Source organism: Salvelinus sp. IW2-2015, linkage group LG32, assembly GCF_002910315.2.
Source record: "Salvelinus sp. IW2-2015 linkage group LG32, ASM291031v2, whole genome shotgun sequence".
In the NCBI taxonomy this organism is placed as follows: domain Eukaryota; kingdom Metazoa; phylum Chordata; class Actinopteri; order Salmoniformes; family Salmonidae; genus Salvelinus; species Salvelinus sp. IW2-2015.
The window spans coordinates 19,986,719-20,011,807 of NC_036871.1; the positions used below are offsets into that span (position 1 = coordinate 19,986,719).

General features: G+C 42.0%; 1 long non-coding RNA gene across 12 annotated transcripts; it reads left to right on the plus strand.

Moving 5' to 3' along the window:
- The first annotated feature begins 228 nt into the window (after nt 1-228).
- LOC111956839 (uncharacterized) lies at nt 229-25,089 on the plus strand. 12 transcript variants are annotated; one of them, XR_002876321.2, is made up of 7 exons: nt 229-320; nt 18,841-19,202; nt 19,392-19,472; nt 19,645-20,036; nt 20,107-20,293; nt 20,763-20,889; nt 21,411-25,089. It is a non-coding gene; the product is annotated as an uncharacterized lncRNA (long non-coding RNA). The 12 variants fall into 12 exon arrangements; XR_002876320.2 differs by having other exon boundaries at nt 19,645-19,842; nt 19,957-20,293; XR_011474620.1 differs by having other exon boundaries at nt 19,645-19,842.

The window sequence follows — 25,089 nt, forward strand, 5'->3', positions numbered from 1 at the left end:
AAAATGGGGTTCTGCATAGTGCCTCTCTCTCTAGACACTGAGATACTTGTAAACATACTTGAGTCATGAACGTCTAATTTTAATGTATTAAAATTAGAGATGTGTAATTTATTGCATTTGCACTGAACCTGACCTGATCAAGTTCAGGCAAGTGAAAATTACTGTCAAGCCAACTCCCGCCTAGTCGCAAGGTGCTAGTAATTGTGCAAATCATTTCGAGCACTACAGAAAAAGACGTCATTTTCAAGATGGCGACGGCCTGTAGAACTGCATTTGCGGGGGTAAATGTTTTTCAATCCTCGTTTTGTGCACCTGAACAGGTATGTCGTTGAATTATTGTTAATGTTTTTGTCCAGGGTGAGATGTCTGTGTTATTGTGACTTTCAATTATGGACTTTATAGCCTGAAAGAGAAGCAAGAGACAGGAGTTGCTAGCTAGCATGTTAACGAAAGGCTAACGTTAGCTCTCTTCCATCGCACGACAACAACTAACGTTAGCGAGTTGCCTCTGCGGATTTCAATTTATCCTTTCCTAGAAAATGTGTTTGTTCCCCCAAATGTGTTAAGTGACTGACTGGCTTCAATCTACTTTAGTAACTCACCAAAGTAAAGATCCCAGTAAGCTAAATGAAAATACGTATTTTCCAGACGTTGACATCCCGTACATTTCAGGTGCTGAATGAAAGGTTAGAATATGTATTGTCCGTACGTCGAAAATACGTCTTATACAGATGTCATGCGTATTTTCCAGAAGTTTAAATCAGTTTTATTTTAATGAACGAATGTAAAGTAAACATGTCTCTTCTAGATATTTAAAATATGTAACTACCTAATTTACAGACATTGAAAATATGTAACTTTCGGTTATGATTCTATGGCCAAATGTAAACTGCTATACACTGAGTGTACTAAATATTAGGAACACCTGCTCTTTCCATGACATACTAACCAGATGAACCCAGGTGAAAGCTATGATTCCATAATGTCACTTGTTAAATCTGCTTCAGAGTAGATGAAGGGGAGGAAACCGGTTAAAGTGGGATTTTTAAGCCCTGAGAAAATAGACATGGATTGTGTATGTGTGCCATGGGAAAAACAACATTTAAGTGCCTTTTTCATGGGGTATCAATCAAATGTATTTATAAAGCCCTTTTTACATCAGCCGATGTCACAAAGTGTTATACAGAAACCCAGCCTAAAACCCCAAACAGCAAGCAATGCAGATGTACTGTAGAAGCACAGTGGCTAGGAAAAACTCTCCAGAAAGGCAGGAACCTCTGAAGAAACCTAGCGGAACCAGGCTCTGAGGGTTGGCCAGTCCTCTTCTGGCTGTGCTGGGTGGAGATAACAGTACATAGCCAAGATGTTCATAGATGACCAGCAGGGTCAAATAATAATATTCACAGTGGTTGTAGAGGGTGCAACAGGTCAGCACCTCAGGAGTAAATGTCAGTTGGCTTTTCATAGCCAATCATTCAGAGACAGCAGGTGCGGTAGAGAGTCGAAAACAGCAGGTCCGGGACAAAGTAGCATGTCCGGTGAACAGGTCAGGGTTCCATAGCCGCAGGCAGAACGGTATGGTAGTAGGTGCCAGGCACACCGGTTTGTCTGTCAAGAACTGCAACTCTTCTGGGATTTACACGCTCAACAGTTTTCCATGTGTATCAAGAATGGTCCACCACACAACTGTGGGAAGCATTGGAGTAAATATGGGCCCGCATCCTTGTGGAACGCTTTCATGCCCCTACAAATTGAGGCTGTTCTGTTGGCCAAGGGGTGCAACTCAATATTAGGAAGGTGTACATTCTCAATTACACTACCGTTCAAAAGTTGGGGTCACTTAGAAATGTCCTTGTTTTTAAAATAACATCAAATTGATCAGAAATACAGTGTAGACATTGTTAATGTTGTAAATTACTATTGTAGCTGGAAAAGGCAGATTTTTAAAAATGGAATATCTACATAGGTGTACAGAGACCCATTGTCAGCAACCATCACTCCTGTGTTCCAATGGCACGTTGTGTTAGCCTTTTAAAAATGATACTTGGATTAGCTAATTGATCAATTGAAAACTGGCCTTAGACTAGTTGAGTATCTGGAGCATCAGCATTTGTGGGTTCGATTACAGGCTCAAAATGGCCAGAAACAAAACTTTCTTCTGAAACTTGTCAGTCTATTCTGAGAAATGAAGGCTATTCCATGCGAGAAATTGCTAAGAAACTGAAGATCTCATTCAACGCTGTATACTACTCCCTTCACAGAACAGCGCAAACTGGCCCTAACAAGAATAGAAAGAGGAGTGGGAGGCCCTGATGCACAACTGAGCAAGAGGACAAGTACATTAGTGTCTAGTTTTAGAAACAGATGCCTCACAAGTCCTCAACTAGCAGCTTCATTAAATAGTTCCCCCAAAACACCAGTCTCAACGTCAACAGTGAAGAGGCGACTGGGATGCTAGCCTTTTTAAAATGATAAACTTGGATCAGCTAACACAACGTGCCATTGGAACACAGGAGTGATGGTTGCTGATAATGGGCCTATGTAGATGTTACATTTAAAAATCAATCTGCAATAGTCATTTACAAAATGAACGTCTACACTATTTCTGATCAATTTGATGTTATTTTAATGGACAAAATTTGCTTTTCTTTCAAGAACAAGGATTTCTTAGTGACCCCAAACTTTTGAACGGTAGTATATATCATAATTGTTCATTCCTCTTAGTAGGAATGATGAGCCAGCTGTAGATTGCAACAAAATATTTATTGTGCCCATCTATCACATGCACTTATGTTACATTTTCCAAACGCTTTAAAACTGGCAGCGATTATGTTCAAAGTAGTTCAATATACAGAATCAACTTCAATAGCATTCTGAGTAATAGGGCTGGGAATTGCCAGGGACCTTACGATACTATATTATCACGATACTTAAGTGCCGACACGATATGTATTGCGATTCTATATTTAGGCGTATTGCGATTCGAAAAATACTGAAGCTTTGGTGCAGGTACAGCCAACTAGCACAAAAATAACATAATGATATTGTCAAAACGGTATATATCGTCAAATAATATCCCAATATGTAACTATTGATTTAAAAAATATATATTTAGATTTTTTTCTTCTTACAAATGAGTAACGGTTACAGAAGCTTTTTATTTGCTATGACTGTGATATGTTGTTGTTTATTTAACTTAGTTGAATGCACTGGCGGTAAATCACTCTGGATAAGAGCGTCTGCTGAATGACCAAAATGTTTGGCTCTGCCCCCAAACACATWTGTTCGGTGTGGACCAGATCCAAGTCTGAACGATTCATAGACGTCTAGGCTATGTTTCACAGGTTTGAACGTTACGGCACAGTTTAGTACAGTAGAACATAGAAGATGCTGACAAACTCCCAGCCAGACATGAAACAAGTGGTCAAAGACAAGACCAGAGGGGACTCCATCCTAGATCTGATCATTACAGATATGAAGAATCTCTATAACACCCTCGCTGTACATGCTCCTCTCAGATCCAGTGATAACAAATGTCTGCTGTTCTCCCCAAACACATCAGAAGGGAGAAGCGAGGTGCACCGGAAAAAAGGGCATCTGGTAACCCAGAACAGAAAGTACTGACTGGTCTGCCATATGAGGCTGAGAGCATTGATGCAAAAATGGAGATGTTCAACTCCTGCATTCAAACTGCACTTGATGTATGCATGCCAAATAAGAAATAAGAACACAACAATGGACAAGCCCTGGATGACTGAACGTATAAAGGCCGCCATCAGGAAAAGACAGATTTTCAACAGATGGGGTAAAACAATGAAATGGAGAAAAATACAGAAACACAGTGCAAACGCTTATCAAAGAAGCAACGACGAACTACTACATAACTGAAATCCAGGACCTAAAGAAGAAAAGCCCTAAGGAATGGTGGGACTACATTAACAAAGGACTGGGACAAAAGAGAACATCAGTAGGGAGAATACAGGTTGTTTTTAATGCCTTCTTTGCTGAGGCATGGACAAGCACCTCTTGCCATCTCCCCCTGCCCATGCCTACAAGGCAGGTTGAGCTGTGCAGCATTGGCCAGAAAGCAAGCTCTGACCAGACTCGCCCCATGTAAAGAGTGTGGTTCTGGTGTCATTCCAGCCTGGCTACTGAAAGAGCATGCAGAAGATCTAGCCTCTGTCATCACACACATGTGTTAAAGTTTGTGTTATTGAATAATAACATAAATTGCTAAAGCAAATCAGGGGGAGAAAAATGTGTTTATTCAGAGAGGACAAATCAAGATGTTATGCTGGGAGTCAGATGTTCAGTCTCCCTGTCCTCAGCTTTTCCTCCAGAACAAAGGACAGGATGCCACTTATAACCCCCCACCCTTGCCTGGGGCTGACCAATCAGAAGTCCTTGCAGGAAAACTTGGCCAATGGCCAAATAACAAGTATCCCACTCCAGACTCATTGTACCGACCAATGAAAACGTGGCCCACGTCGCTCTGAGTTCATGACTGACATCCCACAGATGTTGAACTGAAAACCAACTCCTATTGATCGTTAATCCTCTAGGTTTTAGTCCTCTCATCCTCTCAAACTCTCATCCTCTGCATTGTGTATTTATCTTCAAAATGTTCTTGTACATGGATAATAACACCTACAGCAGGGACTGTTCCTGCTGCCTGGAAGATTGTCAATGTGTGTCCCATACCTAAATGAGAACAAATGAAAGCTAGTGGTTCCTTTTAACATGAGTCTTCAATATTCCCAGATAAGATTTAGGTTGTAGTTATTATAGGAATTATAGGACTATTTCTCTCTACCATTTGTATTTCATATACCTTTTTACTATTTGATGTTCTTATAGGCACTATAGTATTGCCTGCCTAATCTCGGGAGTTGATAGGCTTGAAGTCATCAACGGCGCTATGCTTCAAGCATTGCGAAGTGCTGCTGGCAAACGCAGGAAAGTGCTGTTTACTTATGAATACTTACGAGCCTGCTGCTGCCTATCACCGCTAAGACTTCTCTATCAAATCATAGACTTAATTATAATATAATAAACACACAGAAATACGAGCCTTTGTTCATTAATATGGTCAAATCCGGAAACTCTCATTTCGAAAAAACAAAACGTTTATTCTTTCAGTGAAATACGGAACCGTTACGTATTTTATCGAATGGGAGGCATCCATAAGTCTAAATATTGCTGTTACGTTGCACAACCTTCAATGTTATGTCATAATTATGTAAAAATCTGGCAGATTAATTACGGTCTTTGTTAGGAAGAAATGGTCTTCACACAGTTCGCAACGAGCCAGGYGCCCCAAACTGCTGCATATACCCTGGCTCTGCTTGCACAGAACGCAAGAGAAGTGACACAATTTCCCTAGTTAATATTGCCTGCTAAAATGTCTTATAACTAAATATGCAGGTTTAAAAAATATATACTTGTGTATTGATTTTAAGAAAGGCATTGATGTTTATGGTAAGGTACATTGGTGCAACGACAGTGCTTTTTTTCGTGAATGCGCTTGTTAAATCATCACCCGTTTGGTGAAGTAGGCTGTGATTCGATGATAAATTAACAGGCACCACATTGATTATTTGCAACGCAGGACAAGCTAGATAAACGAGTAATATCATCAACCATGTGTAGTTAACTAGTGATTATGTTAAGATTGTTTTTTATAAGATAAGTTTAATGCTAGCAACTTACCTTGGCTCCTTGCTGCACTTGCGTAACAGGTGGTCAGCCTGCCACGCAGTCTCCTCGTGGAGTGCAATGTAATCGGCGTCCAAAAATACCGATTGTTATGAAAACTTGAAATCGGCCCTAATTAATCAGCCATGCCAATTAATCGGTCGACCTCTACTCTGGACACGGGATATTCAGACGATGTAGGGCTGTCCCGAGCCATACCATTAACCAGCATCAAAGAGGAATTTCCATGGGCTTGGAGGCAAAACAGCTGGAAGAGTGGACCACATCCAACAACATGCTCCTGAATGGGACAAAGTCTATGGAAATTCAGATATGTTTTTCTAGAGCCCATCCACAACCTGCACCACTGATCATAGGAGGACAGGAAGTACCATTGGTAACAGCTAAGTATCTTGGTTTTCATCTAGCCTCTAACCTCAGTGGTGACACACATGGGGAGTAGTCAGTGAGGAAGGCCTCATAACACCTGCACTTTTTGACTGTTCTTGCCAGAAATGGCCTACCCACTGAAGATCTGGTCTATACTACATTGGTGAGGCCTTGTCTGGAATACGGTGGAGTGCTGTTAGTTGGATGCAGTAAAAAGCAGCAGGCCCAACAAGACAGGGTGCAGTTGAGGGTCTTGAGGATCATCTCCAGAGGTTGAGCAGTCCAACCACAGCTCCCCTCACTGCAGAGCAGCCGAGAGCAGGCTGCAGTGCATCTGGTGAAGGACATGCACACTCTTGACCATCCACTGAATGAACTGCTCCCTCCAAAAAGAGTTAACTCCACCACCAGGCACCTGAGAAACAGCCACGAACTTCCCTGTATAACTGTCTGTACGAACCGCCACTCTACCCACTGCTATCAGACTGTTTAATAACTTTAGCTMTTAAATGGTTCTCCCAAAAATTATATATTTTTTAATCACCTTTTAATATTTAAATTTCCATCAAATGTCCTGTTTCAATTGTTCAATATTGTATTTATATCATATTATATATTTTAAATAAGTGTATAGCAATTAGTAGAAATGTAAATTCGAGCATTTCTTCAGTTTTATCTGTGAGCAAGAATAAACTCAAACCCAGTACAGTACGGTGTGGTACAGGACAGAGTACATTACAGTATATGGTACAGTAGTTTAATGTATTAGAGCATAGTGGAGTTAAATTCAGTAGAGTACATTAGAATAAAGTAGAGTACAATACAGTATACTATCCCGGTGTTCCCTCTGGAAGAATTTGTAGCGGTTTTGGGGGCCCGTGGTATTTTTTTCATCTATAATCACTGAGAAACTCAGATCTAGTGACTTTAAAAGGACAGTCTACTCAAAATGTATGAAAGTAATACTGACACCATCTAAAATATAATTTCCTCCTCCAGAGATGAGCTCAATAACATGGTAAAATTATTTATTTATATTATTTCAACATGTTGGACCATGCAAATAGTCTATGCATGGTCCATATTATCAGGAATATTATTAGCAATAAGCATTATCACCTGTAGCCCAACTGATGCAGCATAGTGGCTATAAATAAATAGGCTGAAGAATGGGGTTGCCAATCTGCATTTACCCTATTGGGTTAATCATTAGCTAGATCCCAAAAGTAGGCAAATATTTTTATCTAATTAGCATCTACTGTACGTACAGTCACTGACGTCGTCCCCACAGTGACTGTACGTTCATACACCAACCAGAAGCCATGTATTACWGGCAACATTCGCACTAAGCTAAAAGGGTAGAGCTGCTGCTTTCAAGGAACGGGACTCTAACCCGGAGGCTTATAAGAAATTMCGCTATGCCCTTCGAAGAACCATCAAACAGGCAAAGCATAAATACAGGACTAAGATCGAATCATACTACACTGGCTCTGATGCTTGTCGGATGTGGCAGGGCTTGAAAACTATTAGACAACAAAGGGAAGCACAGCCGAGAGCTGCCCAGTGACACGAGCCTACCAGACGAGCTAAATAACTTCTATGCTCGCTTCGAGGCAAGTAACACTGAAACATGCATGAGAACATCAGCAGTTCTGGATGACTGTGTGATCATGCTCTCTGCAGCCGATGTAAGACCTTTTAAACATATCAACATTCACAAGGCCGCAGGGCCAGACTGATTACCAGGACGTGTACTGCGAGCATGCGCTGACCAACTGGCAAGTGTCTTCACTGACATTTTCAACCTCTCCCTGTCCGAGTCTGTAATACCAACATGTTTTAAGCAGACCACCATAGTCCCTGTGCCCAAGAACACTAAGGTTACCTGCCTAAATGACTACCGACCCAGAGCACTCACGTCTGTAGCCATCTCTATTGCACTCCACACTGCCCTTTCAAACCAAGACAAAAGGAACACCCATGTGAGAACACTATTCATTGACTACAGCTCCGCGTTCAACACCATATTGCCCTCAAAGCTCATCGCTAAGCTAAGGACCCTGGGACTAAACACTTCCCTCTGCAACTGGATCCTGGACTTCCTGACGGGCTGCCCCCAGGTGGTAAGGGTCGGTAACAACACATCCGCCATGCTGATCCTCAATACAGGGGCCCCTCAGGAGTGCGTGCTCAGTCCCCTCCTGTACTCCCTGTTCACGCATGACTGCACGGCCAGGCATGACTCCAACACCATTAAGTTTGCCGACGACACAAGTGGTAGGCCTGATCACCGACAACGATGAGGGAGGTCAGAGACCTGGCCGTATGGTGCCAGGACAACAACCTCTCCCTCAATGTGATCAAGACAAAGGAGATGATTGTGGACTACAGGAAAACGAGGACCGAGCACGCCCCCATTCTCATCTACGGGGCTGTAGTGGAGCATGTTGAGAGCTTCAAGTTCCTTGGCGTCCACATCACCAACAAACGAACATGGTCCAAGCACACCAAGACAGTCGTGAAGAGGTTACGACAAAACCTATTCCCCATCAGGAGACTGAAAAGATTTGGCATGGGTCCTCAGATCCTCAAAAGCTTCCACAGCTGCACCATCGAGAGTATCCTGATGGGTTGCATCAAATCAAAATCAAATGTATTTATATAGCCTTTCTTACATCAGCTGATATCTCAAAGTGCTGTACAGAAACCCAGCCTAAAGCCCCAAACAGCAAGCAATGCAGGTGTAGAAGCACGGTGGCTAGGAAAAACTCCCTAGAAAGGCCGAAACCTAGAGAGGAACCAGGCTATGAGGGGTGCCCAGTCCTCTTTTGGCTGTGCCGGGTGGAGATTATAACAGAACATGGCCAAGATGTTCATAAATGACCAGCATGGTCAAATAATAATAATCACAGTAGTTGTCGAGGGTGCAGCAAGTCAGCACCTCAGGAGTAAATGTCAGTTGGCTTTTCATAGCCGATCAATAAGAGTATCTCTACCGCTCCTGCGGTCTCTAGAGAGTTGAAAACAGCAGGTCTGGGACAGGTAGCACGTCCGGTGAACAGGTCAGGGTTCCATAGCCGCAGGYAGAACAGTTGAAACTGGAGCAGCAGCACGGCCAGGTGGACTGGGGACAGCAAGGAGTCATCATGCCAGGTAGTCCTGAGGCATGGTCCTAGGGCTCAGGTCCTCCGAAAGAGAGAAAGACACCGGATAAGACAGGAGAAGTACTCCAGATATAACAAACTGACCCTAGCCCCCCGACACAAACTACTGCAGCATAAATACTGGAGGCTGAGACAGGAGGGGTCAGGAGACACTGTGGCCCCATCCGATGATACCCCCGGACAGGGCCAAACAGGAAGGATATAACCCCACCCACTTTACCAAAGCACAGCCCCCACACCACTAGAAGGATATCTTCAACCACCAACTTACCATCCTGAGACAAGGCCGAGTATAGCCCACAAAGATCTCCGCCACGGCACAACTCAAGGGGGGGCGCCAACCCAGACAGGAAGATCACGTCAGTGACTCAACCCCCTCAAGTGACGCACCCCTCCTAGGGACGGCATGAAAGAGCACCAGTAAGCCAGTGACTCAGCCCCTGTAATAGGGTTAGAGGCAGATTCAACAGAAGATCTCWTTGTTTCTTGGGACCTAGAACAAGCATCTCTGTTTTGTCCGAGTTTAAAAGTAGAACGTTTTCAGCCATCCACTTATGTCTGAAACACAGGCTTCTAGCGAGGGCAATTCTGGGGCTTCACCATGTTTCATTGAAATGTACAGCTGTGTGTCATCCGCATAGCAGTGAGTTAACATGTTTTCGAATGACATCCCCAAGAGGTAAAATATATAGTGAAAACAATAGTGGTCCTAAAACGGAACCTTGAGAAACACCGAAATGTACAGTTGATTTGTCAGAGGACAAACCATTCAGAGACAAACTGATATCTTTCCGACAGATRAGATCTAAACCAGGCCAGAACTTGTCCGTGTAGACCAATTTGGGTTTCCAATCTCTCCAAAAGAATGTGGTGATCGATGGTATCAAAGGCAGCACTAAGGTCTAGGAGCACGAGGACAGATGCAGAGTCTCGGTCTGACGCCATTAAAAGGTAATTTACCACCTTCACAAGTGCAGTCTCAGTGCCATGATGGGGTCTAAAACCAGAATGAAGCGTTTCGTATACATTGTTTGTCTTCAGGAAGGCAGTGAGTTGCTGCGCAACAGCTTTTCCAAAAATTTGAGAGGAATGGAAGATTCGATATAGGCCGATAGTTTTTTAAAATATTTTCTGGGTCAAGGTTGGGCTTTTTCAAGAGGCTTTATTACTGCCACTTTTAGTGAGTTTGGTACACATCCGGTAGATAGAGAGCCGTTTAATATGTTCAACATAGGAGGGCCAAGCACAGGAAGCAGCTCTTTCAGTAGTTTAGTTGGAATAGGGTCCAGTATGCAGCTTGAAGGTTTAGAGGCCATGATTATTTTCATCATTGTGTCAAGAGATATAGTACTAAAACACTTGAGTCTCTCTTGATCCTAGGTCCTGGCAGTTGTGCAGACTCAGGACAGCTGAGCTTTGGGGGAATACGCAGATTTAAAGAGTCCTGCCTAATATGACAACTGCTCGGCCTCTGACCGCAAGGCACTACAGAGGGTAGTGCGTAAGGCCCAGTACATCACCGGGGCCTAGCTTCCTGCTTTCCAGGACCTCTATACCAGGCGGTGTCAGAGGAAGGCCCTAAAAATTGTCAGACTCCAGCCACACTAGTCATAGACTGTGCTCTCTGCAACCGCATGGCAAACGGTACCGAAGCACAAAGTCTAGGTCCAAGAGGCTTCTCAACAGCTTCTACCCCCAAGCCATAAGACTCCTGAACATCTAATCAAATGCCTACCCAGACTATTTGCATTGCCCCCCCYCYCYYCCCCCTCTTTTACGCTGCTGCTACTCTCTTTTACATTACATTTACATTTAAGTCATTTAGCAGACGCTCTTATCCAGAGCGACTTACATCTATGCATAGTCACTTTAATAACTCTACCTACATGTACATATTTCCTCAATTACCTCGACACTGGTGCCCCTGCACATTGACGCTGTACAGGTACCCCTGTATATAGCTTCGCTATTGTTATTTTACTGCTTTAATTATTTGTTACTTTTATTTCTTATTTTCTTTTGGTATTTTTCTTAACTGCATTGTTGGTTAAGGGCTTTTAAGTAAGCATTTCACTGTAAAGTCTACACCTTATGTATTTGGCGCGTGTGACAAATAAAATTTGATTTGAAGAATTATGTCCCAAACAACATGCATTAAGTGCCTTCAAAAAGTATTCATACCGCTTGACTAATTCCCCATTTTGTGTTACAGCCGGAATTCAAAATGTATTAAATTGTTTTTTTTCAGGCAATACCCCATAACGACAAAGTGAAAACATGTTTTTAGACTTTTAGCAAATTCATGACAAGTTTTGTATGCAGACAAATTAAATGTGGACTGTTCTAGCATTTAAAGTGTGCCTCCACAGAAATATTGTTTCATGTAATTCTTTATTTATTTTTATGACTGCAGCGGAAACACTGCACTACTTTTTATTTCTTCCAAAACCAAGCATATGCTTGGTAACAGCAGAGCATCCCCTCCTGGATCAAGAGCCTTGCTGGCTAATATTTGTTTTGTGCGTGCAACAAACTGTCAGTAGCGATTTTGAGCTACTTGTAGAGTTTAGGTCAGAAACTGTACAAAATGTTCACAATGCACTCGTTAGTATTTAGTTAGTGTTGTCTGTAAGGCTTCCTTAGTACTTTTTGCCAGCATTCTGGTAAGTGCATTTTTTGGGGGGGGGCTTAGTTTGAATATTAGTGCTTTTGAAATAAATACCTGCAGTCAACTTGTGCACTAGGTAATAAAGCAGATCGCGTTCATCATTTCGCCTGTTTAAATAATCTTTCTTTATGAAGCTTACCGGTACTAGTTAGCCCAAAACAGCGGTTTGAGCCAGTCACGTGTTTGTTTACAAAGGAGCACAACAAGATATATGTGTGCTTCGTAAGGGGAGTCACTCCTGCAGCACAACTTAAGTGAGGTGATGAAGTTACACTTGTATGAAATTCACTGTTTGCTAGCTATAAATCCTATAACTATTAAGTTAACTATCCAAATAAATCATTTCCAGCTGGGTTTTGTTAACTTGCTAATGTCAGATAAGTGTCTAATGTTATCTTGCAAGATCAAGCTTCTTGGTAACAGCAACAGAGATAATCCCCTCCTTGATTTAGATCCCTGCTGCCTAATATTTGTTTTGTGTGTACTGCAAACTGCATTTTGACATAGTTGCATAACCTTATGAGCTGGGTTGTGTCCTAGTACATTTACATTTAAGTCATTTAGCAGGCGCTCTTATCCAGAGCGACTTACAAATTGGAACGTTCATACATATTCATCCTGGTCCCCCCGTGGGGAATGAACCCACAACCCTGGCGTTGCAAGCGCCATGCTCTACCAACTGAGCCACACGGGAATGTTTGCATGTGCTCGTTAGCATTTACCTAGCATCCGCTATAACATTTACATTTAAGTCATTTAGCAGACGCTCTTATCCAGAGCGACTTACAAATAACTTCCTTTAAACTTGTTAGCATTTTGTCATCATTCTGGTAATTTACATTTTTGGGGCTTTATTTACATTTGGGCAAAAAATGGCACCCCATGTGAGCACGGAAATAACATATCCACGGATGGCACAGGCACGGTATGAAGGTGGATATCTGGTTAACGCCCAATCCTACTGTGTACTGTGCTCTACTGTGCTGGCCAGACTTGTGAAACATGGACGTCTATGTTTGAGCTAAATCGAGGCCGGTCCAGACCAAATCTGAACTTCTATGTTTGSCCCAAATATAGGCCGGATGTTTGTGGAAGTTCAAATTAAGGCCGGACCGGACCAAATCTGAACCAAATATAGATGTCTATGATTGGTTCAGATTTGGTCCAGACCGGAGCAAAAATCAACATCCAAAGGTGCTTCAACAATGTACTTAGTAAAGGGTCTGAATACATTTGTGAATATGATATTCCATTTTCTTTATAAATTATCAAAAGTTTCAAAACTATTTTTACTTTGTCATTATGGGGTATTGTGTGTGGATTGAGGGGGGGACGGACGATTTAATTCATTTTAGAATAAGGCTGTAACATAACAAAATGTGTGAAGTCGAGGTCTGAATACTTTCCAAAGTCACTATATACACACTACATGACCAAAAGTATGAACATCTTACTCCAAAATCATCGGCATTAATATGTAGTTCAGGCCAATCATGTTCTTCCACACCTATCTCGACAAACCATTTCTGTATGGAGCTCACTTTGTGCACGGGGGCATTGTCATCCTGAAATAGGAAAGGGCCTTCCTGAACCTGTTGCCACAAAGTTGAAGCACAGAATTGTCTACAATGTCATTGTATGCTGTAGMGTTAAGATTTCCCTTGACTGTAACTAATGGTACTAGCCCGAACAATGAAAAACAGCCCCAGACCATTATTCCTCCTCCACCAAACTTTACAGTTGGCACTATGCATTGGGACAAGTAGCATTTTCCTGGCATCCGCCAAACCCAGATTTGTCCGTCGGACTGCCAGATGATGACGCGTAATTCTTCACTCTAGAGAATGCGTTTCCACTGCTCCAGAGTACAATAGCGGCGAGCTTTACACCACTCCAGCCGACGCTTGACATTGCAATTGGTGATCTTAGGCTTGTGTGAGGTTGCTCGGCCATGGAAACCCATTTCATGAAGCTCCCGACAAACAGTTATTGTGCTGACGTTGCTTCCAGAGGCCGTTTGGAACTCTATAGTGAATGTTGCAACCGAGGACAGATTATTTTAACCTGCTTCAGAACTCGGTGGTCCCATTCTGTGAGCATGTGTGGCCTACCACTTCGCAGCTGAGCTGTTGTTGCTCCTTGACATTTCCACTTCACAATAAGAGCACTTACAGTTGACCGGGACAGCTCTAGCAGGGCAGAAATGTGACGAACTGACTTATTCGAAAGGTGGCACCCTATGACAGTCATTGAGCTCTTCAGTATGGCCATTCTACTGCCAATGTTTGTCTATGGATATTGCATGGCTGTGTGCTCGATTTTTTTTTTTTTTTTTTTATATATACACCTGTCAGCAACAGGTGTGGCTGAAATAGCCAAATCCACTTATTTGAGTTTTCCTCTCTGTCCACAGATATTTCAATGATAACAATTTAAGGAACAACTGTAAAGTCTCAGTAAGCTAAGATTTTTATTTGTTGTCATATTTTGAATTGAATGTTGTTCATAATTGTTTAGGGGAGATATCTGGATCCACCTCAGTTGTCTTTTTTATAGATCTTCTATCATTGCCTTGCCAAACAGTAGTAATGTTATGCAGCAATACCACTGCAAACCTCTGAAAAACCTAACCCCTCATCCAAGATGTGGGAGGCAGAAACAGCTGAACTATGGGATTCGTAGACAGGTCAAAGTTTGTGGGTGCGCTACGGTTGCCATGAAGGCCTGTCTGGATCCACCACACGCTGGATAATGGGGCTCTCGTAAAGCTAGGTGGACCAATCATCCATTTAGTGAATACTACCGATTTACAGATACATTCATGAAGAAACAACTGCGTAAAGGACCTATGCTTCCCAAAGAGCGAAAGGGTTTAACCTCTAGAGGAAGTGTGTGCCCCCGCGGGACGGTTGAGCTAAAGTGCACTAATGTGATTAGCATGAGGTTGAAGGTAACGAGAACATTTTCCAGGACCGACACATCTGATATGGACAGAAAGCTTAGATCTACAAGAATTTAACTGTACTGTCTAATTTACAGTGAAAGAATATCATGCTATTGTTTGAGGAGAGTTTACAGTTATTAACTCGAACATGTATTAATAAACCAATTAGGCACATTTGGGCAGACTTAATACAACATTTTGAACAGAAATGCAATGGTTCATTGGATTAGTCTAACACTTTGAACATACACTGCTTCTATCTAGTGGCCAAAATCTAAATTGTGCCTAAACTGGAATAATACATTGTGGCCTTTCTTGCATTTCAAAGATGAAAACAAAATAAATGCTTTTTTTCCCTTTGTATTATCTTTTACCAGATCTAATGTGTTATATTCTCCTACATTTCACATTTCCACAAATGTTAGTGTTTCCTTTCAATTGGTATCATAAATATTCATATCCTTGCTTCAGGTCCTGAGCTACAGGCAGTTAGATTTGGGTATGTCATTTTTAGCTAAATATATTTTTTTAAAGGGTCCGATCCTTAAGAGGTACCCTTGCAAATGTCCATTCCCTGTATCCCTAATAATTGTGGATAATGAATTATTTGCATCATCGTTTTAAAGGAATTGTATCTCACAATCGGTTAGTTTCACTTGCCCTCTTCTGAGTGACTTGTTTGTGTATAACCAACAGCTGGGCTAATGCTGGAGAAGTTAAATGGTTTGATTTGAAATCAGGAGAACCCATTTATCCTTGTTGATATGTCTCTAGCGTTGGACTATTCTGTCCAAAAAGTTTAACAGATTACATGAATACGTGATTATTGCAGCTCAATGAGTAACTTTTGTTGACAATTTCGATAAACAAAACACGTTTTATAAGGATGGGATCCACCCAAATAATTTGCTTTCCTCTATGCTTTCACAGCATTATAAGGCTGTGTTGAGACAATGACTTATCAATGACCCAAGCCCAACTTGACTAATCCCTACCATTTTGACGCAGTTGTCATAATGCTTCCACAAAAGTACATTACACCAGGGGCGTTGGTAGACACAATGTAAGTAACTTCATTTATTTCCCTCTAACTTCCCTGTATTCCTCTGCTGATCCTACAGCTATTGTATGCAGTAATCAAGTGCCTGTGAACCAGATTTATACTGTTAGTACTGAGGCGGTGTGCCCTAGGAGGAATCCCACTGTGTGCAGCTCACCCTGCACTAACATAAATAACATGAGCATATCTCATAGTAACATTTGACATTCATATTCTATCTCTGAAACTCACTTAGATAATACCTTTGATAAAGTGGTAGCAATACAAGGTTATAACATTTACAGAAAATATAGAAATGGTGGTGTTGCTGTTTTTATTCAGAACCACATTCCTGTAAAGATTAGAGAATCTCATGTTAAATACTGTTGAAGTAATATGGCTACAGGTTCATCTGCCTCACCTAAAGCCCATTCTGGTGGGCAGCTGCTATAGACCACCAAGTGCTAACAGTCAGTATCTGGATAATGGATAATTACTCCATGTGTAACTCTGTGTTGTCTGTTCACACTGCTATGCTTTATCTTGGCCAGGTCGCAGTTGCAAATGAGAACTTGTTCTCAACTAGCCTACCTGGTTAAATAAAGGTGAAATAAAAAAATGTGTGAAATGCTTGATAATGTGATATCAACAGAGGCATATTTTCAGGGTGATTGTAAATATTAACTGGCTTTCATCAAGCTGCCCACTCAAGAAAATACTTCAAACTCTAACCAAACTGCAACCTTGTTCAGGTTATCAGTCAACCTACCAGGGTAGTTACAAACAGCACAGGAATGAAATCAACAACATGTGTTGATCATATCTTTACTAACGCTACAGAAATTAGCTTGAAAGCAGTATCCAGATCCATCGGATGTGGTGATCACAAAGTAGCCATATCTAGGAAAACCAAAGTTCTGGGCCTAATATAGTGCATTTTGTAGTGATTCCAATGTTGATGTAAAGAAATGTTGATGTTCTGTGGTGTGTAATGAGGAGCAAACAAACACTGCACTTGACACATTTATGAAATTGTTTATTCCAGTTACTAATAAGCATGTACCTATTTAAGAAAATGACTGTACAAACTGTTAAATCCACATGGATTGATGAGGAATTGAAAAAAAATTATGGTTGAGGGATGAGGCAAAAGGTATTGTGAATAAGTCTGGCTGCACAACCGATTGGCCAACTGTTGCAAATTTAGTAAACTTAGGCATGACATGGAAGCAACAAACGCTGACACTACACATCCAAGTATATCTGACCAAATTATGAAAGACAAGCATTGTACTTTTGAATTCCATAAAGTGTGGAAGAGGACGAGCCACCGGGGTCTGACAACTTGGATGGGAAATTACTATGGATAATAGAGGACGATATTGCCACTCCTATTTGACATATTTTCAATTTAAACCTACTAGAAATTGTGCGCCCCCAGGCTTGGAGGGAAGCAAGTCATGCCGCTATCAAAGAATAGTAAAGCCTCCTTTACTGGCTCAAATAGCCGACCAGCCTGTTACCAACCCTTAGTAAACTTGAGAGAAAAAATTTGACCAGATACAATGCTATTTTACAGTAAACAAACTTTCAACATGATTATAGGGAAGTACATTCAACATGCACAGCACTTACACAAATGACTAATGATTGGCTAAGAGAAATTGATCAAATGTTGTGGGGGCTGTTTGACTTCAGTGCGGCTTTTGACATTATCCATCATAGTCTGCTGCTGAAAAAAACKTATGTGTTATGGCTTTACACCCCCTGCTATATTATGGCTACAGAGGGTGTTCTTTAATGGAAGCCTCAACATAATCCAGGTAGAATCAGGAATTCCCCAGGACAGCTGTCAAGGCCCATTACTTTTTTCAACCTTTACTAATGACATGCCACTGGCTTTGAGTATGACTGCAACACTTAACAAAGAGCTGCAGTTAGTTTCAGAGTGGGTAGCAAGGAATAAGTTAGTCCTAAATATTTCTAAAAGCATTGCATTTTGGACACATCATTCACTAAACTCTAAACCCCAACTAAATCTTGTAATAATGTGGAAATTAAGCAAGTTGATGTGACTAAACTGCTTGGAATATCTTTGGATTGTAAATTGTCATGGTCAAAACATATTGATACAAGAGTAGCTAAGATGGGGAGAAGTCTGTCCATAATAAAGTGCTGTTAAGAAGGTAGAGCAGCACTTATCAACCAAGCAGATCCTACAGGCCCTAGTTTTGTCGCACCTGGTCGAGTGTTCAAGTGCCACAAAAATGGGTTTAGGAAAATTGCAATTGACTCAGAACAGGGCAGCACGGCTTGCCCTTGGATGTACACAGAAAGATAATATGAATCATATGCATGTCAATCTCTCCTTGCTCAAAGTGGAGGAGAGTGACTTCATCACTACTTGTATTTATGAGAGGTATTGACATGTTGAATGCACCGAGCTGTCTGTTTGAACTACTGCCTCACAGCTCTGACACCCATGCATACACCACAAGACATTCCACAAGAAATCTATTCACAGTCCCCAAGTCCAGTACAGACTATGGGAGGGACACAGTACTACATAGAGCCATGACTACATGGAACTCTATTCAACATCAAGTTACTGATGCAAACAGTAAAATTTGATTTTAAAAACACATAAAAATACACCTTATGGAACAGCGGGGACTGTGAAGCAACACATAGGCACAGACACATGCATACACGATAACGTACACACAGATTTTCTACTGTAGATATGTGGTCGTGGTGGAGTAGGGGCCTGAGGGCACGCAATGTGTTGTCAAATTTGTGATGTTTTTAAAATTGTGTAAACACCTTAATTTTACTAGACCCCAGGAGCAGCAGCTAATGGGGATCCCTAATAAATACAAATGAACTACTTAGTGAATATGGAGGACGTTGTTTACTCATGCTTGTTCACTTCATTTTACAGGGGTGCCCAGGATTTCAAGCCGAGGATGTGCTGCGATCCAAAATCCAGAAAGTGGACGTAACTGGTGTGTTTGGAATGGCGTGCAGGCACAAGCATCCGCTGAAGTTCCTGAACCTGAAGAGATGAGAGAAGTTTGTGGATGGTTGGATGCTTCAGATGTATAGCTGATGTATTTTATTTATGTATGACATTGGCTATGATGACTGATGTTGAACTGTCATTTCAGGCTTGCAAATGCTGTGTTCCTACTGGGGACCTGAAAGCAATGCAGGGACCAAACATCACAACGTTTCTTCACTATGACATTGCTTTCCAGCTGAAGCCTCATTTACAGGAAGAATTGATAGGTCAATCTATGTCAGGTATAACAATACATTAATGTATTGAATATTTAACCACCAGCCTGTAGTAAGAGATTCATGAATTACATGATACGGTTTTATGAATGGCTTGAAACTGATTGCTTCATACCTGCTTTGTAATCATAAGTAATGTTTTACACAAAAATTCACAAAAGACCTGCTCCTACACTAAATTATTTTTCCATTTAGAAAAACAGTCCCGATCTGATTGTGGACACCACATTTGCAGTGCCAGCTTTTCAACCCTATGCTCATAATGCTAACTGTCAGGTAATGAATAAAACATTTTTTATAATTTATTCTGTTAAACACCACTTCTTTGTAGTTGCAGACAGTTGCCCAAACAGTGTTAAGAAACAGCTAGTTGTAATTTGTCCTAGTCCCTTAATTAATTATCTTCTCCCATTGTAATTATGGCTTCTGATTTTACTTTAAATGTSAGGTCACTGATRGTACCAGGTATGTGACTGGTTGTGCGCTTGCTGACAGAGAACAGATGGAGAGGTTGTTGTTCTACCACCTTGGAAAATTTGAAAGACCACAAAAGAGATGACACCATCTCATCGTGTTGACACCCTCACCGATGCCCTCTATTACATGGTCTGGGAGAAGCAAGGTATCAATGTATAACAGGAAATCAGTTAAGTATTGCGATGACACATTGTTCAGGATTCTTTTAATATAATTTTGCGAAGAACATGCTGATCTATTTGAAACAATCTATGAAATGTATGTTCACCTTCATGTGTTATAGCAACGGCAATACAACTCTGTCAGCAGAAGGAGGAAACTGAGGCAAAGGATGAGTTGTTGTGGCACTAGACAGCATTCCAGGTTAGATTCCATGCGTTTTGCTCATCATTTTTGTTTATATGTAATGATCCTTTTCTGCTTATTCAATCAGATGAATTGGAAGCAGGGCTTCAGTAGCTGGAGGCAAGGCTTTCTCCTACAGAGCTCCTCTTTATGGAATGGTTTGCCGGTGTGAGAGAATCAGACTCTCAACCTTCAAATATAGACTGAAGACTTCTCTTCTGTCAGTCCTATGATTGAGTGTAGTCTGGTCCATTTGTGGGAAGGTGAACAGCAAGGTACTAGCCCTCACAACCCAACCCACCCCACCCATAAACCTTGACTTCCTAAAACATGAAAGCCATCTGATCCTAGAGTCTTGAAGTGTTTACACCCTTTATAGCCATTATGGTCTTTACCTGGCCTTGCTGGTCATCTATGAATGTTTCCTGTTCTGATTATTCATCAGTCTGACAAGCATGCACACCATGAACCGCTTGTATTGTGCTTCTACCTCTGCATTCCTTGCTCTTTGGGGTTTTAGGCTGGATTTCTGTAAAGCACTTTGATGCTGTTTCACAACTGCTGATGTAAAAAGGGCTGTGGTTTCACTGACAATTCAATATTTTAGTCAAACTCCCAACATTTTCCATAAGACATGTTTGTCTAGTTTGTGGGCATTGCACATGTAGAAGTCAGCGCAAAACTGGCACTGTGGTTTTATTTTGTTCTGCAATAGATTTAATTAGGCCTGTGATTATGTCGTAGGCAGCACACTGTCGGACGTGGAAGTTTGGACCCGTAAGATAAAGGAAACCCTCACAGACAAGAGGACGTTGTCCCTTACCTGGCAGGAGAGAGACGTGGAAACTCTGGCAGAGCAACATCGAGTCGCGTAAGTAGTTACATCTCTGACCAAAGGTTTTATCCCATCTCTAAACAGCCCTTTGTCTGGCTTAGCCCTACCAGTCATGACTGACACGTTCGTATACCCTACTGTGTATCCTGGTCCCACAATCCACTAGATCTGCATAGCTACTCCCTGTTACTTTATACTCTTATCATCACCACCTGCTGCCACGTTCCACTACATATCCCAAAGACTGAATGCCCCCCTCACCTGCTTAATCCATTCAACATTAAGTCTTCTGACCGGATTGAATGCTGGTCTCAACACTGCAGCAATTTTGGAAAGTCTGCAGACTAGGCTGGTCCTGAAGTGCTCTTTCTATTGTGGCCTGGTCTGAAAGTATGCAGGTACTGCAGCCAATTCAGTCTTGTTGAACACTGCATCACTCCCTGGCATATCACTGCTGTTGTTATCTAATTGTCATTCACACAGGTGTTTTGAACTATATGAAAGATTTCTATCAAACTTCAAGATTCTCATGACCATTTCTTTCAATTGTTTTTCAGATGCACAAACTATTGCTGTGCAGCTCTCCAGAAAAGTCAGGTGGACATCGGAGAGTAAAAAAGCAGATCAACTCCTACAATGGAGGGAACAAGTCACCTCAATTCCCCCTAAGACTGGAGTACATGGTTGTTCTCCAGCAAGACCATCCAGTCTGGTCCCAGGTGTCCAAACGTTTGGGGGATAGTCTGCTCTGGGCCATTCAGCGTGCAGTGATGCTGCACAAGGTCCTAAACGATATCATAACCGCCATCGATAAAAGACTGTACTGTGCAGCCAACTTCATCGACCTGGCCAAGGCTTATGACTCTGTCAATCACCGTATTTTTATCGTCAACAGCCTTGGTTTCACTAATGACTGCCTCGCCTGGTTCACTAGCTACTTCACAGATCGATTTGACACACTGAACTCTGAGGGACTGTTGTCCGGACCTCTGGCAGTCTATGGGGGTGCCACAGGGTTAAATTCTCAGGGCGACTCTTTTCTCTGTATATATCAACGATGTCGCTCTTGCTGCGGGTGATTCTTTGATCCACCTCTACGCAGACGACACCATTCTGTATACATCTGGCCCTTCTTTGGACACTGTTAACAAACCTCCAAAACAAGCTTCAATGCCATACAACACTCCTTCCGTGGCCTCCAACTGCTCTTAAATGCTAGTAAAACGAACACCCACCCGACCGACTAGCATCACTACTCTGGACGGTTCTGACTTAGGTATTTATAGTTGTCCACATTCAGAGTGTCTGGCTAGACTGTAAACGCTCCTTCCAGACTCCTATTAAGCATCTCCAATCAAAAATGAAATCTAAAACTGGCTTCCTATTTTGCAACAAAGCCTCCTTCACTCATGCGGCCAAACATACCCTCGTAAAACTGATCTTCCAACCGATCCTCGACTTCGGCGATGTCATTTACAAAATAGCCTCCAACACTACTCAGCAAACTGGATGTAGTCTATCACAGTGCCATCCGTTTTTGTCACCAAAGCCCCATATACTACCCACCACTGCGACCTGTATGCTCTCGTTGGCTAGTCCTTGCTACATATTCGTTGCCAAACCCACTGGCTCCAGGTCATCTATAAGTCTATGCTAGGTAAAGCTCCGCCTTATCTCAGCTCACTGGTCACCATAGCAACACCCACCCGTAGCACGCGCTCGAGCAGGTATATTTCACTGGTCATCCCCAAAGCCAACACCTCCTTTGGCCGCCTTTCCTTCCAGTTCTCTGCTGCCAATGACTGGAAGGAATTGCAAAAATCACTGAAGTTGGAGACTTATATCTCCCTCATATCTACACAGCCCATCTGTACACAGCCCATCTGTAAATAGCCCATCCAACCAACTACCTACCTCATCCCTATATTTGTTTTTGTTTTCTGCTCTCTTGCACACCAGTATTTCTACTTGCACATCCTCATCTGCACATATCACTCCAGTGTAAATTGCTAAATTGTAATTACTTTGCCACTATTTGGCTTATTTATTGCCTTACCTCCTTACTTCATTTGCACAAACTGTATACATTTTTCTATTGTGTTATTGACTAAGGATAAACAAACAATGTGTAACTGTGTTTTTGTTGCACTGCTTTGCTTTATCTTGACCAGGTCGCAGTTGTAAATGAGAACTTGTTCTCAACTGGCCTATCTGGTTAAATAAATAAAATGTGCCTTATGGCAGCTAAGGACAGGCACCTTATACAGGCAGACCTACACAGAAACTACAGAGAAAGTGTGTATGTTGGGGTCGGGGGGGTGTAGGAGCTTGTGTGATCAGACGCACGTGTGGGGATTGGCTGTCATTTCCTTTAAAGCCCTGTGTTTTGTGGTGTTCGATGCTTGGAGTTGAGTAGAGAATGTCTCTGGGGGGATTGGGCCCTTATGCAAGTGTCCATGTCTTAGGTGTTTGCTGTGAGCACACTGGACCAGTGTCTGCAGGACGAAGAGTCTTAGTGGTGAATTCAAGTGAGGAAGTGGGCAGCTGTGCTGACGACGAACTGGGGCTGTGGGGAGCAGAGGACCGAGAGAGGCATTGGTACAACGCACATCTAGGAGCTTTAGCTCAGCCAACTAAGGGATGTGATTCTTCCTGTGTACACCTTACACTACTCTTTCTCTCTGGGCCATTTTGCCACACTACTGGAAGCCACTATTGTCGGCAGGTTTCCCTGCSGTCTGTCTCCCTCAGCATCGGAGATGGGGCCATCGGTGATATAGCCAAGCCAGAGACTCAGACCATGCGCGCTCCAGGACAGGGAGTTGTGCAGATCTGGGTATCACCAGACAGATGTTTATATTTCAATTTTTGTGAGGATCTGGTTCTGCCACCCTCTTGTCTTTCCCCCTCCCTATTTCRTCCCATAGCAGTAGAAAGTAATTTGAGGGGTTGGCAGAGTAGAGCAGGGCCAAGGGTGGGTCCCATATTGTGTGCCGCACCAGAGTGAGATTGTAGTGCCTTTCACCATATTGTTTGCAGTGCCATATCAGAGTATTTCGCAGTGTGTCACTTTTGCATGCTTGATATTTACCTGAGGGAGTAAGGGGGAGGGTCTATTTTGTGGACACAGTCTTGGAAATCGTACAGTCTGCTGTGGGAGGTGGGGAAACGGGGTCCAATCCATTTTAACCCATGAATTGAAACTAAAACTTACCTTGAGCATACTTACCTGTCCTGGTCTTCTGTGTTGGGGTTGTGTGCTAGAGAACATTAAATCCTTTGTTGGGTGCAGTTAAAATGGATTCACACTAAACTGTTACATGTCTGGAGTTGCTAGGGCAACTGGGCCTGCCTGCTCAGAGAAGATAGGGAGGAGGAGCAGATGGACCAGAATGGAGAGGAGAAAAAACGGAAGGAAATCAAGCTGCAGTGGCGTCTGTCCAGATAACTCATCCAAAGGGCTTTGACTTCTCGAACACAATATTAATTTAGCTACTTACTTAGATAACTAGCAAGTTGAACTTAGGGGTCGCCCTAACGCAGAATTCTTAGTTTTTCCACGCAGGAAAAAATATAAAGAGCATAAGAAACATCTTGCTGCGTTTTGTAAATGCAGATATAAATCTAAATGTACATCAACCGAGTACACATTGCACCAGAAAATGTGAAGGTCACTTTAGAGAGATAGGGCTATGCTTTTGTCGTGTTACAATGATAAATGTTTCAATCCCCTTTCATCTCTTCATCAACACTGCCCAAGTTTAAATTTGTATAATGTGTCTTCATTGTTTCCTATTACAAGTATTTCGTTTTACTTGTAAAATATTTGGATGGGAAGAACCATCAAATGACTATCAACAATTTTGATGAGATGAAGCACAGCATCAACAAGGCCTGGTCTGAATCCCAAGACAAGAAAGCCAAAGGAGATGGAGACATGGGCAATATGGACATGTTTTGAACCTGATCCACACCCTAAAAACCTTCCAGTCCTTCCTTAGTTTTTTATTTTCGTACATTGATGACTTTGCATTCCATTGCCCTCTTAAAAGTCCTTGAACTGACTGAAAATGAAAGTTTGCAGAGATGTTCCTTCCTGTTCAAATCATTCCAAAAAGTAATAACTGTTAAAAGTCTAACTTTATTAGGTAGATCAAAGTATATTTGTGAAAATGTCAAATTGTTGCACTCATGTACATATACATTTCAGAATAAAATGTCAGTTATCCACTCTAA